This window comes from Dama dama, chromosome 5, assembly GCF_033118175.1.
Source record: "Dama dama isolate Ldn47 chromosome 5, ASM3311817v1, whole genome shotgun sequence".
In the NCBI taxonomy this organism is placed as follows: domain Eukaryota; kingdom Metazoa; phylum Chordata; class Mammalia; order Artiodactyla; family Cervidae; genus Dama; species Dama dama.
The window spans coordinates 15,026,157-15,039,963 of record NC_083685.1 but is presented as its reverse complement, the minus strand read 5'-3'; positions in this window follow the sequence as shown (position 1 = coordinate 15,039,963).

The window sequence follows — 13,807 nt, the reverse complement described above, 5'->3', positions numbered from 1 at the left end:
CTTTTCCAGAAATCCACTTTCTTTCCTCACTTCTCGACCCGGTGCCTGTCCTCCTTCCTGACCTAGATGGCAGCCGCCTGACCCTGCTACTGGCCGGAGCTGAGTCTCCCTGTAACAGGCAAGTGTCTAAGGGGTCTTCGTGGCTCAGACTGATTTCCATCCTCTTCTTTTGCCGCGGTGTCCTGAAACAGTGCCGTTCCCAACAAAGGGAGCCTGGGAGTTCTGACTCTTCTGTTTTGGGTCTAAACCAGCATGTTTTGGCCTAAGCATCCCTCTGGTACCTTGCTATCAGCTGCAAAGAGCAACCAACACCCTGTATTCAAGTGTCTGACGACTTCCCCTAGACCTGTTGCAGTGCCCGCGGCTCCACCTTGCAAGTTGTGAGCAGCAATTTAGCCAAATATAACCCCCAGCACAGTGCTCCAGCCTCCCAGGCACCCAGCTGCTGACACCGTATAGTGTGGGGTCTGGCACAGCAGTTCTTTCAAGTGTTGGTTTCTGCGGGGGGGGGGGGGGGGTTTCTTTGTTTTGGTTTTGGTTTTCAGTTCAAAGTGGGCTAATTTTTCCAAAGGAAGCTCTATTTCCTGTTTGGCTGTGGGAAAAAAAAAAAAAGACAAACTAAAGACAGTGATGTCAGTGTCTTCTGGGGAGTAGAAAGAGCTAAAGGACATTGTTTTGTGAACTTAGGAAAAGAAGTTGTATAGAAAAAAGAAAAATGTAGAGGGGAAGAGCCAGTTCATTCTAGACTGCTCATGTGGTTAGATCAAATTTCCATCTACTTCTAAAAATGACAGAATTCTTAATGGAAATGTTGGTATTTAAGTTGTTGAATCTGGGAGAAATTTGAGAGCACTTTGAGAGTTCTGAGTTTTCCCTGTTTGCAGAACACCACTGTCTTCTCACGGTGGTAAAGGTCTTTCATCATCTACCATCACGATGGTCGTTCCTGGCTGTTCCTTCACGGATGGCTTTTCCCTCTGTGTCTCTTATCTGTCTCCACCAGTGCTTCTCATCCTTGTTTTCCCAGTAATTCCTCCCCGCCCTACTCCAGGACCCTTTCTACTTAATTTTTTCCTAATCACCCTCACCCCATGAAATAGTTTTGACCTCTTTTTGAAAAATTTGAGGTGAAATTCATAGAACATAAAATTCAGCACTTTATTTCAATATTTTAAATTTATTTTTTATCTTTTGGCCATGCCACACAGCATGTGGGATCTTAATTCCCCAACCTGGGATCAAACCCACACACGCGGCATTGGAAGCATAAAGTCTTAACCACTAGACCGCCAGGGCAGTCCCTCAACATTTTGAAGTATACAGTCAGTGGCATTTAGCGCATTCACAGTATTGGGCAGTCACCACCTTTATCTAGATGCAAACATTTGACCACCTCAAAACAAAACCTTGACCCCGTGAAACAACCACTCCCTATTTCTTCTCCCTGTCCCCCACCCCCCCCATCCCAGTCTGCTTTCTCTTTCTATGGGCTTGACTCATATAATGGACCTTTGGGGACTGATTTATTTCACGTAGCATCATGTTTTCAAAGTCCACCCACTCTGTAGCATGAAGCAGTATTTCTTTCTATGGCCAAGTAATATTTATGCATAGACCACACTTTGTTTATCCATTCAGCTGATGCTGGACATTTGGATTGTTTTCACCTTTTAACCCTTGTGAGTAGAGCTGCTGCAAACTGCTGTGACATTTTAATACCAGACTGTATATCCACTGAGGTGTCGTATGTGTATCTGTCCTGTACACATCAAAAGTAATTGTTGTTTCACTCCTACCTGGGAGGCAGCATTGGGAAAAGCCCATCTGTCCCTTCCTACTTGACCAGTGCTGTCTTGTCTTGGAGTGTCTTTTAGAGTGCCCACCTTTGTGCCAGGAGCTGTAGTGAATACAGAAGTAAATTTATGTCACCTGCAAGTGCCAAAATGTGTATTCTAGAGAACTTTCTTGATATGTATTGCATAATAGCCTTTGCTTAGTATATTGACTTGACCCCAGAATCTCCTGGTGGCTCAGACAGTAAAGAATCTGCCTGTAGTACAGGAGATGGAGGTTCAATCCCCAGGCCAGGAAGATCCCCTAGGGAAGGGAATGGCAACCCGCTCCAGCATTCTTGTCTGGAGAATCCCAGTGAACCAGAGGGACCTAGCAGACAACAGTCCATGGGGTCACAAAGAGTCAGACATGACTGAGCAACTAACACTTTAACCAGTGTCTCTTAGAACCTGTTCCTTAAAAAAAAAAAAAAAAACAACCATTAGAGTTATTTGCCTCTTATAAAAGTAGGATTTTTTTTTAAGTGTAGTTATAAAGCTTTCTGAGTAATGGCCGCCTTTGTTCGAGACTGTGTCCTAAATTGCCTCCTCAGAGAATTTGAAAGCTAAAGGACCCCTGAAGAGTCAGCTGTCAGAACCCTGGTTCCTGGGATTTTACAGAGAGAAGTAATGAGGCCCACTGAGGTTCAAGTGACTGGATCTGGTGTGGGTCTTGGAGCAGGGACTAGAGCCTGGACTTTCAGACTTGACCTCAGAAACTACCATAGTAGTAATACCATCCCTCATTATTTGGGATTCAGAACCTTGCTATTTCTTCACCGACTGTGCTGTGACAACCCACCTGGCCACCTTCAGTCACTCTGTTTCACTTGCATTGATTCTTGTTGAGGGAAAATGAGGATGTGTTATTGTCCCTCCCCATCCCAGCAATGGGATGAAGTTTGGGATACCCTATTCCAAGGCGGTAGAGACTTTTGCAAGGAAGCTGCTTTTCACTCCTCCAGCCTTTTTGAGGTCTATAACAGGTATGCTAAAAACTGCACATAATTCATGTGCACAATTTGCTGAGTTTGGATATATGCATCCACTTGTGTTCCCATCACCACAGTCCCTGTGATAAACAGGCCCACCATTTCCAAAAGTTTCCCTGTATCCCTCTGGGTTTTGGGGTTTTCGTTCCCCAAAACTTCAGCTTTGCCCATGTGCATGTTACTGAACCAAATCGTCTGCTCGCTTATGCGCAGTAAAGCCCATCTACTGCCACCAGGTGGTGGTGAAGGGAAGTGCAGTGTTTATTGTAGGCGCCAAGCAAGGACTTCCAGGACAGCTACCGCCCCCAAACCCCAAACTCTCTGATAGGGTTCAAGACAGCATTTTTGAAGGCCAGGTGACACAGGGGCATCCCAGGGTCTGTGATCAGCTCGTGCACAGTTCTCTGACTGGGTGATGGTGAGGTAATGGGGTGATGTCACAGGTGTTAACTGTCCATCCCTAGACACCTGTAGGTCTGGGGAGCTCCTTGTTCGTGGTCATGATGTAGTTAATTAACATGTTCCATTTGGTGGGAGTTTTAGGAGGTAGGGCCTCTGGGAGGTGATTAGGTCATGAGGGTGGAGCCCTCATGATAGAATTAGCACCCTTATAAAAAGGGACCTCAGACTGTTCCCTCACCCCCTCCATCATATGAGGACACAGCAAGAAGCTTGCCACCTCAGAACCAAGACACGTGCTCTTCACCAGACACCAAATCTGCCGGCACCTTGGCTTCCTCGTCTCCATAAGAGTAAGTGTTTGTTGTTGAAGCCACCCAGTCTGTTGGTGTTTTTGCTAAAGCAGCCCAAACTAAAATAACAGCTCTCCCAGAAGCGGAAAAAAGGCAACCCTCCCATTAAAGATGTCGACGGCTTTCAGTGACGTTCCCTGTGAGAAAGTTTCAATGAGAACAGGTGGATGGAGTTGGTGAATGAAGGTCAGAAGGGTAGCCTCAGGGCACACACTGTGTGACTTCCTGGCAAGTGTGATTTCCTTGTGTGTTCAACATCTTTTGCCTTTCAAGGGATTAGCAGCTGCCAGCCAAAGATGTTTAGAGGCCTGCCTGTTGAGTCCTTGGTTTCTCAAGATGGTGACTTGGTCACACGTTTATATGGGTGTGTTATGTATCAACAGCTAAATTTCCTCCTTGCGTATTAAGTCTTCCATGTAACTTTTCTCTCAATTAGAAATCATCCAAGCACCATTTATCCTGGGTTGCTGATTCTGGATTGCTTTGCCCACTGCTTGGAGCTTGAGGGTGGGGGTGAGAGAGGGGGGACAGAGGGCTGGTTCCAGGGCTGAGGTGCACATGTCTGATGTGTGAAGCTGTGGTTCCCCACAGTGAGCCCCACTGGAGGGAGGGGAGGCAGCAGTCTCCCTCCCAGCAGCATCGTCCTGCGGTAACAGAGACCAACAGATGGTTCTGGGGTGAGGCGGGCTGGGGCATGTGCTTTGTATTTTGCTCTGAGAGTGACAGATTCTGTGCAGTGTCACTGTCTGGGCAAGGTGCATCCAGCATGTCACCCCCAATCAGGAGGCACAGCTCCCCAAGGCCAACTGTACCCCTAGCCTTAGAAGCGCATTACGCTCCAGCACTGTGTGACCTGCCAGGAGAAGACACAGAGCAGGCGCACGGAGACAATCAGGACGGAGCAGCCACCACGCAGGATGGCCCAGGGATCCTGCCAGCTGGTTGCACACCCCAGGCTCCGCTGTCCTCTCCGAGTAACTCGTGTTCCCACAGAGACAGAGTGGTAATTTTCCATTTTCCTTCCCTGGGTGACTCAGAAGAAAGCAAAATCTGTTCCCGGCTTGTTTTACTACTTCTGTCGTTTCTCTTGCTGAGCAGCGCAGATTGAAGGCCGAGGGAGACTTCTCCACACCCACTCTACCTCCTGATCCGTCCTCTCTGCGATCTGCCCTCCTCTCCACCTCGCATCTGCCGGGGCCCTGCTTGTCTGCCTGGAGACACTGCCGCTCTGTGGTCCTTTCATTTTAAATGAAAGTACCCCTCCCTTAGCAGTCCAGGGACGGGCAGGTCTCGGGGGTGAGGTTTCAGCCACACATCGCTGCCTTGTGGAACCTGCCACAATTCCACGAGAACACAACAGGCTGGGAAAAGTCACAGCAGAGGGGCGGTAGCTTCCAAAACACTCTCTTTGGGGACATGTTTGCTGAGCAAACCTGGCCTGCCTTGGCTCCAGTGAGTGACTCAGGGAACCAGCACTCAGTTCCTTGTCCCCACAGCCCCAAGGACCAGGACAGGCTATGTCTCCCTGGGGCTTTGGGAGTGCCCTGCCGTCTCCCCATCGGTGGCTGTGGGAGGCATGAGGAGGAGACAGCGGTCTCACAGGATGAATCAGAGGGGTCTTAGGAAGGAAACCAGCTGTGTGGTGTCCCACCCTGTGTCAGGGAAGTGCAGACAAGGAAATGAGGACTGCCTCCCGTCTCAGGAGGGGTCTGCTGAGTCCTGATTGTTGGATGAAGGGCTCACCCCTTCTTTCACTCACGTTTCAACCTTCATCAGGTCAGAAATGGAGTGAGGAACCCCCTTGATAACTGGAACCCACCAGACTGGAAGGGCCTGGAAGAGACCCTGGGGCTCATGTCACTGTGCTTTCTCTGCTCCGCTCTCCCTCCTGGAGCCGGCAGGAGGTGCTGGCCCTGCAGTGAGTTCAGCAAGTGTGGTGTCCCTCGCAGATGTGAAAAAATGTGGGAAATGCCTGGATCAAGTCCCCAGATGGAGCCTCACCACGCCGGGTAGATTGCTCCGTAATGCCTGTGGGGCTGGGGATGAAGGGAGCAGATGGAGACCAGCATCATTCTGATCCTCCTGGACACCTGCTCCTGCGAGGTCATCGCCAAGCCTCAGTGTCTATCGAGGAAGACAGTCACACAGCCTAACAACAGAACAGTACGGATCCCTAGAGGATCTGAGCCGAAGAGGACACCCAGAGGTCTGTGAGGAGATCAGGGAGAAGACCTGAGTGTTCCCAGCCTTAGCACATCTCGGAGATCAGTTGGTCTTGTGGGGTGAGGGCTGGGGGGCTGCCTCATCCAGGAGGCTGACGATGCCCCCCAACTTGATGGGGCCAAGAGGAGAAGACGGGGGACTGTGCCTTCAGAAAAGCCGCATCATTTAGTCCTCGTCTACTCTGCAGCGTGGATGCTGTTATTACCAACCCACTCTACAGATGAAGAAACTGAGGCTCAGTGACAGGCCACTGCAGATCTCAGAGGGGGAAAGAACCACATGGTGGAGGAGGATGGCTTCCCCAGGGGACAGAGTGGAGCTGATTTTCCTTTGGTTACAGGTTCAGAGAGGCTGGGAGCCCCGCAATGGTGTCTGATTCCCCCCAGGCCCTAGGGGGCAGCAGAGTGTCATAACGGACCTTGCTTTGCAGTGGACCAGACTCAAGTTCCAGAGAAGTTTCTGTTACTACCTAGCATGGGCTGGTCATTTAGCCTGCAGCAGAGTCTCCGTTTCCCCTGGGCTGGCAGAGAGACGAGGACCTCCATGGAGCGTGCTACTCATCTTCCCGTCAGGATCAGCAGACCCTCAAGGGCTCACCTAGCTCCAAGACTCGGTGTTTAAGGTCTAGCCATCTTCACTTTGGGCTTCCCAGGTGGCACTAGTGATAAAGAATCCACCTGCCAATGCAGGGAGATGCAGGAGACTCGGGTTCGATCCCCTGGGGAGGGAAGATCCCCTGGAGTAGGAAATGGCTACCCACTCCAGTATTCTTGCCTGGAAAATCCCACGGACAGAGAAGCCAGGCGGGCTACAGTCCGTGGGGTCACAATGAGTCAGACACGACTGAGCAGCAGCATTAGTAGTAGCACCTTCACAGCATCCCAGCGCCCTCGTGATGGTGAGTGTCCGGGGTCCCCAGAGGCAAAGACTCGCAAAGTGAACTCCTCTTGGTCACATGACCAGCAGGCTGGATTTGAACCAGGTCTTCCAGTGGCTCTGTAATAATCGCCACACTGTACCTGCCCCTGAAATCACTCACACGCAGCTCCACACACAGAACACACCCTCTGTTTGCTGCTAGTACTGAAGGGCTTCGTGCAAGTTCAGTCGCTGGAAGTGATCACTGCTGATGTAACGACATTGTCTGCAAGGTTCCCGGGGGAGGGAGGGGGCTGGGTGCGCCCACCCCTGAGATGGTTGAACATCCTGAGTACAAGAAAGAAGTACTTAACCAGCACCCCCTGCAGGCTGCAAGTTTCTAAGTGGTTTATAAAAAGCCTGCTCAAGTCTAGAGACTTCTAACAGGCAGAGGTGTGTTCTCCAGACTAAGAATAGCTGCCCAGGCCTGACGGGAGATGTTTTCTGATGACGTCAGAGCAGAGCAGCAGCATCTTGGGGGTCAGGGGGTGGGTAACAGCTGCCGGAACAGCCTCACTGCCCACCCCCGCCACCTCCCAGAGGGATGCGCTGAGCCTGGGGAATTCAATGAAGGTGTTGGAACAGGGCCAGGTGATTCCCAAGGTGGGATTTGTTCTTGACTTTTGAATGTCAAGAAGCCGATCTAACCTGTCACTTTCCCACCTCACCACCCCACTGCTGGCTGCATGCTGGCCACCAGACTAGTAGACTGGGGATGGACAGCAGAGGGGAGAGGCGGGCGGTGCCTGGCCCCTTTGGATTTAGATGCTTCCTGGGCAGAAAGAGGGCTTAGGGGCCTCCATCCTGCCACCCCCACCTCTACCCCCCACCTCAGGGGTGATGCCTGAGGGGCCTCTAACACAGGCACACCCCAGGCCCCCAGCCCAGCCCACTGCTGTGGGATTCTCATTCACACCCGAGTGTGGGAACTCCTGCTGTTTAAGGAAAGGAGGACTCCAGTCCAGAACTTGCTCCAAGCCCCAGCAGGTAACCGCTGACTTTTTCTGAAGTTCATAAATTCTGGGTAGAGAGAAAGTACAAAGATTAAGTCAAACTGAGGTTAAACTATGGCTCCCCGCCAGCAGCTGTGAGCTTTCAGTGGAAGTACTAGAGGGGAGGAGAGAGAAAAGGGAAGTTCCAACTTAAAATATACTCTTGAAAACTATGTCTTGACGGCGCTCCTGTGCGGTATGTTACTGGACGTTTGCTTGTATACATTTTGCATATTTACCGCACCAGGCCATGTGCATGAAACTGTAAGGTTCATACTTTATGTCCACTGGGGGATCTTTGGGGGTTATTGTGCATGTGTTGTTGACCTTGCACCCTGGCTCCCCAAAACTTAGCCCCCACCCCAAGCCTCAGTTTCCCCCTTTCTAAGGTTCAGTTTTTGTCTTCTGACATCTAGGAGGGGCTGGAGAAACCATCTTTTAAAAACTCATTGCACCTGACCCTCAGAGAGCCCCAAGCATTCACCCTCGGCCTTCAAGGAGGGGCAAAGGGTGAGTCAGTCTTTTTAAAAAACAAAGGAATCACTGAAGCCAGAGAGGACTTGCCCAAGGGCACCCTGATGTTCTCCCCAAGTTCCTGAGGCTTCCCTAACCAGAACTGTCCCTACAGAGAGCGGCTCTCCCTGGGAGGCCCCAGATGTTCCCTGGGTTTAAAGAGGCGGAGGTTAGGTGACTGGCCCTGAAGAAGGGCTAACACAGTGCCACCTGTGAGCCGCCCCTGGGTGCGCTGGTGTTACAGCTGTCAAGGCTCTCATCTCTGGACGTGGAGTTAATGAGCTGCGTCTTTCCGCACAGCTGCCAAGCGACGGGTCTCAGCCGAAGGTCGTGCTACCAGGACTCTCCAAGAAAACACCGTGCACCAGGTGGCCCAGGAGTCACACCGCCCTGTCCATGTGCTTCATCGTACTCCACCCTTTATAAAAACACCAACACCTGGGCACCCCTGCCCCCACCCCAGGGACGCTGACTGCAGGCTATAACCTCCCCAGCTGTTTGTCACCACAGCCAGGATGGAGACAGTGCGCCTGGAGCTTGGTAATGTCTTGGAATCACCTGGGGGGATTAAAATTCAGATCCCCACCCCCAGCCTGCTTTAATGGGATCTGGGGTGTGGCTTGAGCATTGAGGGTTTTCAACACTTGCCACGTGGCTGGGTGAAGAACCCAGCCTCCCTTGTAGGACATGTAGGTTCGATTCCTGGGTCAGGAAGATCCCCTGGAAGAGGAAATGGCTACCTACTTCAGTATTCTTGCCTGGGAAATCCCATGGACAGAGGAACCTGGCGGGCTACAGCCCACAGGATTGCAAAAGAGTCGGACACGACTAAGCAACTAAACATGCACGCACACTGGTGGTTTAGAGGTGCGGCCGCATCTGAGGACGCTGCTCCGGTTCATCCTGCACCTGGTCTCTTGGCTGCCCGATCCCCAGCAGCCAGGGCCGCCCTGCAGGTCCCAAGTCCTCCTCAGAGGGACTGTAGCCTCTCATTGCTACATTGTTTCTAAATCTGTATCTCTGCATCTCAAGAAAATTCTGCTCTTGACTTTTGAATGTCAAGAAGACGATCTAAAGCAATGCGTGCTCTGACTGCACCTTCTTGAAGAGGAAATAAAGGCTCAGTCTGTAGAGTGTGAAGACAGAGATGGGGGAGGGGGCTTCTGTTGTCAGTCAACCCCCCAGGCCTCACCCTAAGCCCCTGGAGGGTCCTGGCTCCTCAGCCCCGAGTGCACACAGCAGTATCTGAGCCCCCCGCAGGTTTCGGGGCAGCCCCAGTGCTGTCTGCCCTGGCCTCAGGGTGACCAAGTTCTCCCAGGAAGGATGGCTTTTTCCAGAAGCCCCTCTCCTGGACCCCCGCCCAGCACTTGCTCTCCTGTTCTGCTGACCAGCAAGCCCAGGGGCTCCACGGAGGTGAGTTCCCTGCTGTCGGCGCTGGCCGCCCCCTCCCCAGGATCCCCAGGCCTCCCCTCACTCTGTGACCTCTGGAGGTTGGGCTTGAGGCCCGTGGTCCTCTCTGCACGCCCTCCCTCTTTGGACCTTAGACCCCAGTGACCTTGACCTCTCTGAGCTTCCTCCCTGGTGAAAATGAAAGGGTCGAGCTAGTCAATTCCCAGGGGCCTTTTGATCCCTCCTGGAGCCCCTCGCAACTAGGCTCCCTCTGTTGCGGGAGAAGGAGGAGGGGCTCCTTCTCCCGGCATTTCTTCACGCAGCAGCCCCTAGGCCAGGTCAGAACACTCAACCCTGCCCAGGATTTTCACCTGCCTCTACTACATGCAGCGAGGAACCCAGAGCACCTTTCTCTCCCAGCCATCCCTGACGCCACCCTGGAGTCTCTCAGGCAGAGGGGATGCCTCCTCTGCTTAAGGAGTCTCAAAAGGACAGCCGGGGAGCCGCCTGTCTCTGCTTCACATCCACGTCATTGTTCTCCACGAAGGGTAGAGCTGGATGCGGTTCCCGTCCCTGCTGCCGCAGCCCGAGGACACTGCCGGGTGGACATCTGGGAAGCGTGCCCAGTCAGCAGGAGCGCCCAGGGTGCTGCCAAGTCAGCACAGCCTGGGGAGGGGCACGCGGGGCGGGGCACCTGGGCCCACCTCTCACCTCCACCTTCAACCCCGCCCGCCCCGGCCTGTCTCTGCCCTCCGTCTGGCCCAGATGGGAGGTACCTGCTCCATCCTGTCCCAAATCAGCCCCAAATTATCGACTGCACCCGGCTCTGCACCCCAGCATATATTTATCACCCTGCCTCCTGGGCACTCAGGCGGGTCCGGCTTGTACTTTCAGCCGCCCCAGGAGTGAGGGGATGGAGGGAGAGAGGGAAGGGATGTCTGTGCCTGCCCCCACACCCTCCCCTTGGCTGAGGAGGTGCTAAGACGAGCCAGGTGGTAGGATCCCAGCCAGTGGTACTGCCCGGCTGGTCAAGTTCATGGTCGCCAGGGTGGCCTGCTCAGCATCCACCCCCAGTCCTGTCACCTCCTAGCCATGAAACACCCTTGCTGAGTCCTATTTATAGAGATGGGATTGTGGACCCATTATACAGATGAGGACATCAAGGTTCAGTGCTGCTAAGAAACCAACCCAAGGCCACACTCTACCTGGGGAGTGGCAGAGCCTGGATGCAACTCAGATCTGAATCCATCTCCTACAGGGCACTGTCATCCAAGGTTAGCTTCAAAGATTAAGGTGCCTTGGGTGAGAAAGAATTGTTTAAAAGATAATCAAAAGGACAACTTTAATTCAAAATGCAAATTGGGGTTGATTCTTCTCTCATTCCATTCACACTGAAACTGAGAGGCCCAGACCAGCGTAAGGGGCTTAAATGAGGGTAAGAAGACACTTGTTTCAGAGTCGAGATGCTGCTGTAGCCATTTCTGGGGTTTCCTTCCCTGGATGTATTTTATGAGAGCACGACTTCCTTCCTTGTTTGAAGTGACTTAGGTGTGGTGTTCTCTAAGTCAAAGGCCTGGCAAGATGGCTCTTGGAATCCCCATAGCTTTCCTAGGGTCAGTGGTCCCCACGTTAAGAAAAGTGATTTGTTGCTCCCAGAACATTGCCAAGCTTTGGGAGATCCCCCAAGTTAAGTGACGAGAGGGACAGGAGGGCAGTACAGGTGAATTATGGGAACTGCCGTTTACACAGCTTCATATATGTGCTCATATATATGGGTGTTTACCACCCATGCTGAACACCCTGGTTTTCCCATCAATAAAATGGGCATGTATTGGATACCCACCAGTGATGATCTGTTCCTATCTCTTTCCTTCCAGCCTCAGAGACCAATGACCTCGCTCTAGTATCGGAATCCCCAGCACTCAGTAGTGAATGAGTGAATGGGTGGATGAATGAATGAACGGACAGATGAACATATGAGTCATAACAACAGCCGACTGTGTAGTGGTGTACCAAGTTATCTCAGACCAGCTTGTGAGAATAAATGATTAGACATTCAAGAGTTTTGCAAGCCCATTGTTCAATTACTGGTAGCTTGAAATCCACCGTGGTGGGAGTATTTATCCATGAGGGAAATCAACAAGGTTGTAAAGTAGAGCTTCCCCTCTGCTTCCTCAGAGCCTGTTCACGGGCACCCTGCTGGATGGCACTTCCTGTGTCAGGCACTCCTCACATGTATGAATCCATGCAAGCATCATAAGATGGCACCATTATTATCCCACTCTACAGATGGGAAGCCGAGGCCCAGGGAAGCAAAGCCACCTGCCCACCAGTGGTTTGATGGTCTGCTTCACTTACACGAACGAGGATGGCCCTCGCCATCTCTGGGCTCGGCTGCCCTCCGCGGGCTCACAGGTACCAGCTGTTCTCACCGCCACCGCTGTTTTTAATCAGCTCCTCTGGGAGAAGAGAGGCAGTTGCCTGGTGACCAAAGTGTTTTCCTGGCCCTCCGAAGAAGGTCACGCTGAGTGAGGGGGAGGATAAAGGTCGCCACAGGGGGCGCCCCCCACTTGCAGGGCTCCAGACAACAAAGCCAGTCAGCCCAGCCAGACCCCATGCAGCACTCCAGGCCTCCTGGATGCTCTGACGCCACTAGCTGGATTGAATTAAAGGCCTGACGTCCTAGAGCAGTGACCGCAGGCTTCTGTGCAGAGAGCCTGCAGTGTGTGGGCATCACTGCCAGAGAGCAAGGCAAAGCCCAGGCAGAGGGTGGGTGACCGCAGGGTCCCCAAACCTGTCCAGCCAGGTGTGCCTCTGACGTGTCCCTTTGGGAGCACAGTTAGGGACAGTCACAGACCCCCCAAAGCTCAGCTTAGGGTATTACAGAATCTATCCAGGGGCCATTCTGGTTGGATCAATCCCGATCTCCAGGGGCCTTGTTTACCCCGCTGCGTTGTCACCTCCTGTCTGTCTGTCTCCCACTCCTTCAGGACTCTCAGGAGCAGACGTGAGGCTCCCAGTTATTCCTGGTTGTGGCTCCAGGACCCACGCAGGCCCCTATACACAGCAGGCCCTGGATTAACAGGCAGTGAATAAATGAATGAACAAGTAAACCTGCACAATGTGCCTCCCTGGTGCCTGGAGTTCTTGACTCCTCCAAGCCCTGCCATCAGGAATAAATTTCCCATGGTCATAACAGCCCAGCCTCCCAGCTCCTGCTGGCTGGTGAAGGTGGCATGTTTGGCAGTGAACCCAGAACAGTGGATGGGGGCCCTGAGAAGGACTCTCCAAGGAGGTGAGGTTTATACTGAGATCCAGGAGCCCCTGCCATGGGAGGAGGGAAGGGAGGGGAGTTTCAGGCAGAAGGGACCAGCACAAATGCTTGTCTAGGAGCTGACAGTGGCCAGCAGGCCTTGAGATGAAGTTGACCGTGTAGATGGGTGATGGAATAAAGATCACCTCCCTTCACCCCATACACTGGGGGGTCTCTGGGCGATCACCCAAGGGCCAGAGCAAAGCCAGGTGACCCTCCCTGCCCCTGGGTACTGTTCCAGGGCTTTCACCCCCACCCAGCTGCACTGTACCAGCTCTGAGAGCAGCCGTGCCAAGGGGAGGAGATGCATGAGAACATCGTTTTCTCTCTCCCCAGCAAAAAGCCCCAGCATGTAATCACTGTATAATTTAATAGAATAAAATTCCAGGAACAGATATTTTAAGTCAGAACAAAACTTGTGTCCGGCAGCTTTGGGTAATTCCCAAGGGTCCCCGGGACCCCTTTCCTGTTCCAGAGGACAGCCTGGGTTTCTGGATTCCTTCTCACCTGAAGTGCAGCCTCCCAGGCGACTTTCCAGTTTGCTTGGACCAGCTAATGCCCGGCAGCCAACATTTCCCCAGCTTGGCGAGGTCTCAGCCATGCCGAGCTTTTGCAAATGCGCATTCCAGGTGCAGCCCCTGCTCTGTGAGTAACAAGAGTGTGAAGGGGATTTTCAACCAGGAGGGGGCTGATTCCCTGCTCTGGTAGGTTTCAGGAAGCTCCTTGGAGACTCTGAACAGCTCCTCTACTCTGAAAGGGTTGTGACCCTCAACTTGGACCTGTGGTCTGCAGGTATGAGCAGTTGGTTCTCAGCACCCCCTCCCCAGCCTCCTGTAAATGGGGCCTGCTCAAGTCTCCCCCAGCCAGCACTATCAACGGAGCC